The sequence below is a fragment of the Dipteris shenzhenensis genome, chromosome 10, assembly GCF_047967505.1.
Source record: "Dipteris shenzhenensis isolate YYH24624 ecotype China chromosome 10, Dip_SZ_1.0, whole genome shotgun sequence".
NCBI lineage: Eukaryota > Viridiplantae > Streptophyta > Polypodiopsida > Gleicheniales > Dipteridaceae > Dipteris > Dipteris shenzhenensis.
In genome coordinates this window covers 56,087,359-56,096,609 of record NC_141605.1, presented here as the reverse complement: position 1 = coordinate 56,096,609, position 9,251 = coordinate 56,087,359, and positions in this window count along the sequence as shown.

The following is a 9,251-nucleotide window of genomic DNA, read 5'->3' as shown; positions in this document are numbered from 1 at the left end:
TCTTCGATGAGGAATCAGAATGGAAAACCTCACCTACACAGGAGATAGAAGCATCGACTTCACAGTCATCTACAGAACAGGTTGATGAAGAAGAGCAAGAATTGCTAGCAACACCCCAAGCAGTGCCACAACAGCTCAGACGATCTACTAGGGAAAGCAGACCACCAGCCAGATTGACATATGCTCAGAAAGGCAAAGCAATTCAGGTGGAAACCACCAACTATGCTCTTATGACTACCATCATGGCTACAGAAGAGCCAGTGTACTTTGAAGATGCAGTAGACAAGCCCGAATGGCAATTTGCTATGAATGAAGAAATGGATTCTTTGTATAAAAATAACACTTGGGAATTATGCGACCTTCCACCAGGAAAGAAGGCCATAGCCAACAAATGGGTATACAAAGTGAAGTACAATCCAGATGGCAGTATTCAGAGATACAAAGCTAGATTAGTTGCAAAAGGATTTGCACAACAATATGGCCAAGATTATGATGAGACTTATGCTCCAGTAGCAAAGATGGATTCCATATAGTTCTTGATATCACTAGCGACACTCAGTAAATGGAATGTGTATCAGCTCGATGTCAAGAATGCATTTCTCAATGGTTATCTAGACGAGGAAGTCTACATGCAACAACCAGCCGGTTATGTTGAACCAGGAAAGGAGAACAAGGTTTGCCATCTAAAGAAAAGTCTCTATGGCTTAAAGCAAGCACCCAGAAGTTGGTACAGCAGAATTGACAAGTATTTTGCTGATCTGGGATACATAAAGTCCAATGCAGATCATACTCTCTACTACAAAGTTCAAGGGGGACATTACTATTGCACTTTTGTACGTAGATGATCTGATTGTGACAGGAAGCAAGGATAGCTTCATCAAAAAATTAAAACAAGACTTATCTACAGAGTTTGACATGAAAGATCTTGGACTTATGCACTATTGTCTTGGAATTGAGTTCTGGAGAGATTCATATAGCACATTCATGAGTCAGCTCAAGTATGTTGACAGTCTCTTGAAGAAGTTTCATATGGCAGATTGTAAGATTGCAGCCACTCCCATGGAACAGAGTTTGAAACTTACTAAAGATTCAGAAAAGCCTACAGTCAATGACAGATACTACAGGCAGCTCATTGGATCTCTCATATATCTGGCAATCACACGGCCAGATATTTGTTATGCAGTAAGCTCACTAGCACAGTTTATGGCAAATCCAAAACAGTCTCACTGGAATGCAGCCAAAAGAGTCTTGAGATACATCAGAGGTACAAGACACTTTGGGATAGAATACAGAGGAAGTCATCCACGGTTGCATGGATACTGTGACAGTGACTATGCTGGAGATCATGAGACCAGGAGATCGACACAGGGATATGCATTTTTCCTTGGTCAAGGTGCTATATCATGGTTGTCAAACAAACAACCAACTGTTTCTTTGTCTTCGACTGAAGCAGAACATAGAGCACTCACTACAGGTGCATGTGAGGCTATATGGCTCAGAAGACTATTGTCAGAAACAGATTACTTTGATGAGTCAAAGCCAACAACAATATACTGTGATAATCAATCGGCTCAAGAATTGGCCAAAAATCCAGTATATCACTCCAGGACAAAGCACATTGATGTCATCAGAGAAAGAGTGTTACTTGGTGACATCACACTGCAGCATTGTGATAGCAAAGAAAATGTTGCAGACATCTTTACCAAACCACTCGGTAAAGAGCTATTTGAGAAACACCGACTAGCTCTTGGTTTGATGCAGAGGAAGGACATTCCCATTAAAGGGGTGTGATGGAATGTAATGCTCAGTCCTTCTTCGATTCCCCAGAATCATCATCTTGAGGGAAGGCCTACTTCATGATGTTGATCTTGAGGGAAGGTGTTGAGAGTTCACGCTCAACATCATGTGATCATGTGTGCATAGCACCATCACGTGATCATATGTGCATAGCACTAACCTTATAGAGTGCTATAAAGGAAAGGGTTAGATCCCCTAACCCTAACCCTAAAAGGGTTTGTATGTATTCTATTTTTTCAACTAAATCTAGTGTACAGTTAGTCATTTGTGGTGTGCTCTCTAGCTGTGCCCTCTCTCCTCATCTCCACTCTTCTCCTCTCTCCTCTTCATATTTTGTCAACATCTTGCACATTCTGCTTGATCAGGTGATAGGCATACTTGTCTTTCTTATTCCATTCTGCTTGAGCTCAGGCAATGGCAGGATCTGCTACTGGTGCGAAAACTGTTTGTGTAGATGTAGATCCTGATGTAGATTTCGTTGCTAGTGTTGTGACAACAGATAGAGTAGAGCTACTGGTGGCTAGATCGGCCAATGATCTAGGTGTAGACCCATCGACATACTCCCATTTGTCCTGAAGCACAAGAATGGTCTAACTTAGTAGATGCCTCAAGATTGAGGTTGCTAGTCGACACGGTGCAAGAAATGTACTCAAAAGTGTTGTGAAGATCTCTGTATGAATCAACTGCAAATACACTGGATATGCCAAGTGAAATCTCTGAGCCGTCGGTAATATAGAACTGTAGTAGATAAAATTTGATCTGTATTACAAGGCTTGTGGCAATGATGCTGGGAATAGCCAAGAGGCTTTACAAGGCTGAAATGATGTGCACGATGCTGTGAGATAGCTGAATAGGCTTTACAATGGTGGCATGTGTGTGTGAAATCAAATGCTATCTGCCCACTGAATCAATCTGCAATGCCTCTGAACTCTGAAGTTTGCTCACTAAACTAATGAACGTAAGGTTTCAGGTAATGTAATGATGTGAAACCATATGTGAGCGTATGCACTGCGAGTTGGTACTAGTCGGGAATTTCGGGCATGTCTTAGATTGGCAACTTGGGGAAATTCAAAGCATCCCCTCTATGGTGATCTAGTCTACTCTGATCTAGATCTAAACCAACCGTAGATCGATGAAAGAACAGCAAATAATTCCTTTTCTTTTGTTCTTTTTAAGTGCTGGGTCAGATGCGTCAATGTAGAGGCAAATGTGCATGAAGGAAGTGGTTTTGTTGGTGAGGCTCAAATGTGAGTGTAACTTGTGCTGAAATGTGTCTGATGTGACGACCGCATATAGCACGAAAAAACGAGTGACTCCTTTTTGGAGCACCCTCAAATTCTTCTTGGATCAAGAGATATGACTTGATCTAGGTGGAGGGGCAAAAGGAGTGCAAATGTGCTCAATGATGATGTGTCACTGTGAGTCACATGCAGTGATGATGTGGCACTGTGCCTAGCAAGAGGTGTGCTAGTGAAGCTCTGTGCTAAGGTGGTACTGCTGAGGTGGCATTACTGAGGTGGCAAAGGTGACATGGTAGTGATGATGTGGCTTGATGACAGATGTGGCACTGATGATGTGGCAGTGGTGATGTGGTAGTAGATGACGTGGTAGTCAATGATGATGTGGTAATCGTCGATGATGATGTGTCAGTCGATGATGACATGTTTGTGTTGATGTGGCTGATGATGTGTTAGCTGATGTGGCAGTGGATAAGATGATGATGTGGCAAATGTGAGAGACTGCTGGCATGGCAAGCGAGGTTGATGTGGCAGATAGAGTGAGGGGATGACGTGGCAGATAAGGTCTACCACATGGTAGACTATGGTCCTAGTCTACGAGTTGCTGGAATCTTGTTGAAGATTCGACGAAATCTTCACAATATGCCGACGGAATCTCAGGATTCTGTCCGTCGTCATCTCTCCTGCTTGCTGGAGACTCCCTTGCACTACGTGGTCGAGGATGTGCTTCAGAAGCCGTGGTTGCAAAGGTCTTCGAGGAACCATAGAAGGTGAGTTACGAGATTGCGCTGGCACTGGCTGTTGGTGTTGGAGCAGCCTGTGGCAGGGCTGTTGGCTTAAAGGCTGGAGATGTCTTGAGGCATGGGCTCGTTGCTAAAGAGGCTCATTGAGTGATGCAGCTGAGCATAGGGAGGAGCCTTAGAGCTCCTTAGTGCAATCGGGCCATGAGCGTTGGAGATGGAGATGGCCCATGAGCCCGCGATGAGCCCGTTGAAGTATGGATCAAAGCCTTGCTATGGGCTATCGTAGGAGCCATCTACTTAGGGAGTTTGGAGCCGTTTGGACCTTCGCTACCATAAGCCATCGCTGGAGGAGCAGACTGGCATTGTTGCAGGCAGACGTGAGGCTCGAGTGATGCTTAGGAGGCTTTGGAGGTACGCTCCCTACGCACATGAGCTGTGGATCCTCTATGACTAACGTTGGCATTGGAAGGCTCTTGGGTCTGAGGCTATTGGAGCGCTATTGGAGTGGGCTCGGCTTCTCGCTATGAATAGGCTTACAGGATGCAGGAAGCCAGTTACAGCCGAAGCTCATTTGGAAGGCCTTTCTCTTGCAATTAGTTGTAGAGTTGCCTATGTTGGAGTTGAGCTTTGAAATTGGCTGTTGTTGGAGTCGATATGAAAGGTCTTTGCTAGAACTTGTTGCAGAAGAGAACACTCCTCATGAAGAAGAACAACTAAGAACCAAAACAATAGCAGAGAACTCGTAAGTCCTCTTAATCAAATAAACCTCTATCTCTTTCTCACACGAATGAATATCAAGCTCTCTCTCTCTCTCTTTCAACCAACTACCTCTTTTCTCTCACTTGAACTAGTAGAGCTTCGGGCTCTTTCTCTCAAATCTCAGACTCTCTCACAATGGAAATCTCTCAAGAACAATGACGAAAATTTCTTTCAATGGATGGAAATCTTTCATCAACGGAATGAAAGATAGAAACCTCTCAATCTCTCAATCTCTCTCACTCAAGAATCGCAATGCCTCAGCAGAAGGCAAGGGAGCTCTGATACCATGACAAAATATGAAGAGGGGAGAGGAGAAGAGTGGAGATGAGGAGAGAGGGCACAGCTAGAGAGCACACCACAAATGACTAACTGTACACTAGATTTAGTTGAGAAAATAGAATATATACAAACCCTTTTAGGGTTAGGGTTAGGGTTAGGGTTAGGGGATCTAACCCTTTCCTTTATAGCACTCTATAAGGTTAGTGCTATGCACATATGATCACGTGATGGTGCTATGCACACATGATCACATGATGTTGAGCGTGAACTCTTAACATTTCTGCCTCTTGATCCCGTGACTTTTGCAGTAACTCTCGAATTTAGTTGATATGAACTCTCCACCTCTGTCTGATCTCGATTTCTTCACCTTCCTCCCCAATTCTTTCTCGACCATTACATGCCATTCCTTGAACTTACTAAAAGCCTCGTCTTTAGTCTTCAGGAAATATATCCATATCCTTCTACTATAGTCGTCGATCAGCGTCATGAAGTAGTAGGAACCACCCAAAGCTTCCATCTCCATCTTTTCGTAAAAGTCCGTGTGAACGAGCTCTAGAGGAGCCTTTGCCCTGCTAGCCTCTTTAGGAAAGGGATGCTGATGCTGTTTGCTCATCATGCAATCTTCACATACATCGAGCAGATCTGAAATTTCTGGTAGGTCTGCAATCATTCCAGTTTTATGCATCTCCTTCAAAGAACTAAGGTTTAGATGACCAAACCTCTCATGCCACATCATAGTGTTCTTCACATCCGCTCGAGCACTGAAAGCTGAGAGTTCATAGATGTTGTTGCACCATGTACCTTTACCAATGACCTTCCCTTGAAGATCCAGAATCTGTGCGCCATTCTTATCGAAGTGAACTTTGAGGTCCCGATCCGTGATTGCAAAAACAGACAAGTTCCTCTTGATATCTGGCACATAAAGAACATCAGACAACTATTTTACAACTCCATCTGACTTGAGAGCAATCGTACCTTTTCCTTTTGCTAGACATTTTGCATCATTGCCGACTGCTGCTAGGATGTCATTCCCTACTGGTTGTAGAGAGGTATATCAATCCTTCCAACTGGTCATGTGGCGCGATGCACCACTGTCAATGATCCAAGGTTCATCCGCAAGTACATGAACTGCCTCTCTGCAAACTAATCATGTGCGGGAGAGTAGTAGACCTTTGCAATTGATTCACTCTAATGTCTGGGGTCCACCAACTCAGACTACCTCGATGGGAGGCTCATCATATTATGTCACATTTATTGATGATTTCAGCCAATATACATGGCTATATTTTTTGAAACATAAGAATGAGGTCATGCCTGCCTTCAAGCATTTCAAGCAACATGTTGAAAAGGAGTTTGGGTCATATACCACATGCTTGAGGTCAGATAGTGGAGGTGAATATCTGTCAAATGAATTTGATGACTTCTTGGCCTATCATGGGATTAGACGGGAGCTTACATGCCCATATACACCACAGTAGAATGGAGTGGCTGAACGTAAGAATGGGGTGATTGGTTCATCTGGTAGAGCCATGTTGAATGAAAATAACTTACTTGATTATTATTGGGTGGACGCACTTGCAACTGCAGTGTATGTGCTGAATCGCACTCCTGCTGCTGGCATTCATATGCTCAGACCATATGAGAAATTGTATCGTTAGAAGCCTAAAGTCAGTCATTTAAAAGTGTTTGGCAGTTTGGCATATATGCATATACCAGATGAAAAGAGATTGAAGTTGGATCCCAAAGCTTAAAGATGTGTGTTTATTGGCTATGCACAGAACCAGAAGGGTTACAAATGCTACAACCCATCGACCAAGAAGACTATGGTGAGTCGGGATGTTGTTTTTGATGAGTTGGAATCTTGGTATGGCAAGCCGAAAGTGGCTATTCCAAATGATGCATCTGCAAGTCATGCATATGATAAAAATCAACAAATTAGTACATCCATATCTGGGCCTACATCTACTGGTTCTACTACAATGAATCCTGGGTCTAGCAGGTTACACAATTTCGGTGACACTTCTATGTCAGTGAGGGGGAGAGATAAAGGGAAAGCCAAGGTTGTTGAGGTGCTTTCGCAAGCTGAAAATGATGTCCCTGGGCCATCAAATTGTGGCTATGATTCGTCATGTAGTGACAGTTTGGATAGTGAGCTAGTTATAGCATCTGTGTCTACACCTAGAGTCAAGGGAAGTAGGTACATACCTCCTCATGAACGAGGAGAGACAGGCACTCTAGCAAGAAGGTCACAGAGTCAAGTATCCTGTTGACAGGTTAACTTGTAGTGGTTATGCTTCTTGGCATTATGCATATATGACAAAAGTTATGGGACATACTGAGCCAACTATCTTTGGTGAGGCTATGCAACATGGTCATTGGCAGAATGCCATGGATGAGGAGATGGATGCCCTTGCCACTAATTAGACTTGGGATTTGGTGGAGTTGCCTGAAGGCAAGAATCCTATTGGTTGCAAATCGGTCTACAAAGTAAAATGCAAGTCTGATGGATCAGTGGAAAGGTATAAAGCAAGGCTGGTTACCAAAGGGTATGCACAACAGTATGGGCTAGATTATGAGGAAACTTTCAGCCATGTTGCCAAGATGGCAACTGTGAGAACTGTCCTAGCATTGGCTACTGCAAATGGCTGGAAATTGCAGCAAATGAATGTCAAGAATGCTTTCCTAAATGGTGACTTGTTGGAGGAAGTCTATATGGTTCAGCCCGAGGGTTATGTGCACCTTGACTATCCCAACTATGTTTGTAGGTTGAAGAAAGCTTTCTATGGGCTGAAGCAAGCACCTAGAGCATTGAATGAAAGGATCAATAGATACCTGTAGGAGCTTGGTTTTGTAGTTGGGAAGGCTGATCATTCACTGTTCACAAAGAAGACAATTGTTGGATATATTGTGACTGTGATTTATGTTGATGATATAATTCTGGCTGGTAGTGATGATGATGGCATTGCTGAAATTAAGAGCAAGCTGAAAATGGAGTTTGATATGAAGGATCTAGGGGACTTGAAGTTCTTTCTTGGCATAGAGGTGTTGAGAACACCTGATGGCATTCAGCTTATGTAGAGGCAGTATGCCTTGAATATGCTGGAGAGGTTTGGCATGAAGGATTGCAAACCAATGAATATCCCCTTGGATCAAAAATTGAAGATTGATGACATTACCATGTATAGGCAGATGGTTGGAAGCTTGATTTATCTGACTATTACTAGGCTTGATTTAATATATGCTATGGGACTCATTAGTCAGTTTATGCAGAAGCCACAGAAGCCTCGCTTGGATGCAGTGAGGAGTTTCTTTTATGAGTATGGAAAGGATATAGAACTGGTTGGATACATAGATGCAGATTGGGCAGGATGTGCCTATGACAGGAGATCCACTAGTGGTTATGCATTCAGCCTTGGTAGTGCAGTGGTGAGTTGGAGTAGTAAAAAGCAACCCATAGTGGCATTGTCTAGTACAAAAGCAGAGTATAGAGGTGCAGCATTGGTTGCATGTGAGACTACTTGGCTTCAAAAGCTTTTGCAGGATTTGGGACTTGTAAGAAAATAATACAGCGTATGTGCTCAACAGATAACAGGACCTTGTACATAAGAGAGAAAACCAGATAGTATGGAGAATCAAAATTTTGATTACTGTAAAACTAATACAATAGATGGCGCTGCCTCCCAACCGTGCGCTCCTGTGAAAGAAGCTTTGATGGCAAGCAGACGGAGGCTGGATGCCAAGGAATCGGGGTTGCTATAGCTAGTGATGAAATGGGCTTCACGGGCTTGCTCTTATACAGCCACCACAAGTAGTCGGTTAGAGCCAATTGGGTGACCCCAGTCTGCCCAAAATGGTTCGGTCTCAAAATAGGCCATCAACCACATGATAGAATCGGTGCGCAAAATAGAGCAACTAACCTACGGTCTTCGTTCAGCCCATAGCCATCCGGGATCATTTGAGGCTCCAAATAGGCCCCACAACCCGAGAGTTGGGGGCTACCTCGGGAAATGCTCCATCTACCCTCAGTGCGATCAGTCAAGGGATGCCTTCCCGCACTTGCATGTAGCCTAGTTGGTAGTGTGCCAACTCTATCTGAAGTCGTCCAGCCATCAGGCCACACATGACCCCCATCTGGTGTCCAAACCAGCACCTACTAGATAACAAGCTACTCAAATTCCTTCTCCTCATATGGGGGGCTTAGAAGTAGAGTTAGTGGTTCCCGCATGCTACACCTGAGTGGAGCATTGATATCTAACACCCCCGCTCAATGTCCACCCACAAGTGAACTTACTTTTTCGGCCCAATGCCAAGTTGATGAAGATGCCTCTCTAGCAAGTCTCTTCCAAGAGCCTTCGTGAAGATGTCCGCAGCATTCTATGTAGTCGGACAGTACACCAAGTCGACCTCTCCATCCATGATGAGCTCGCGTACAAAG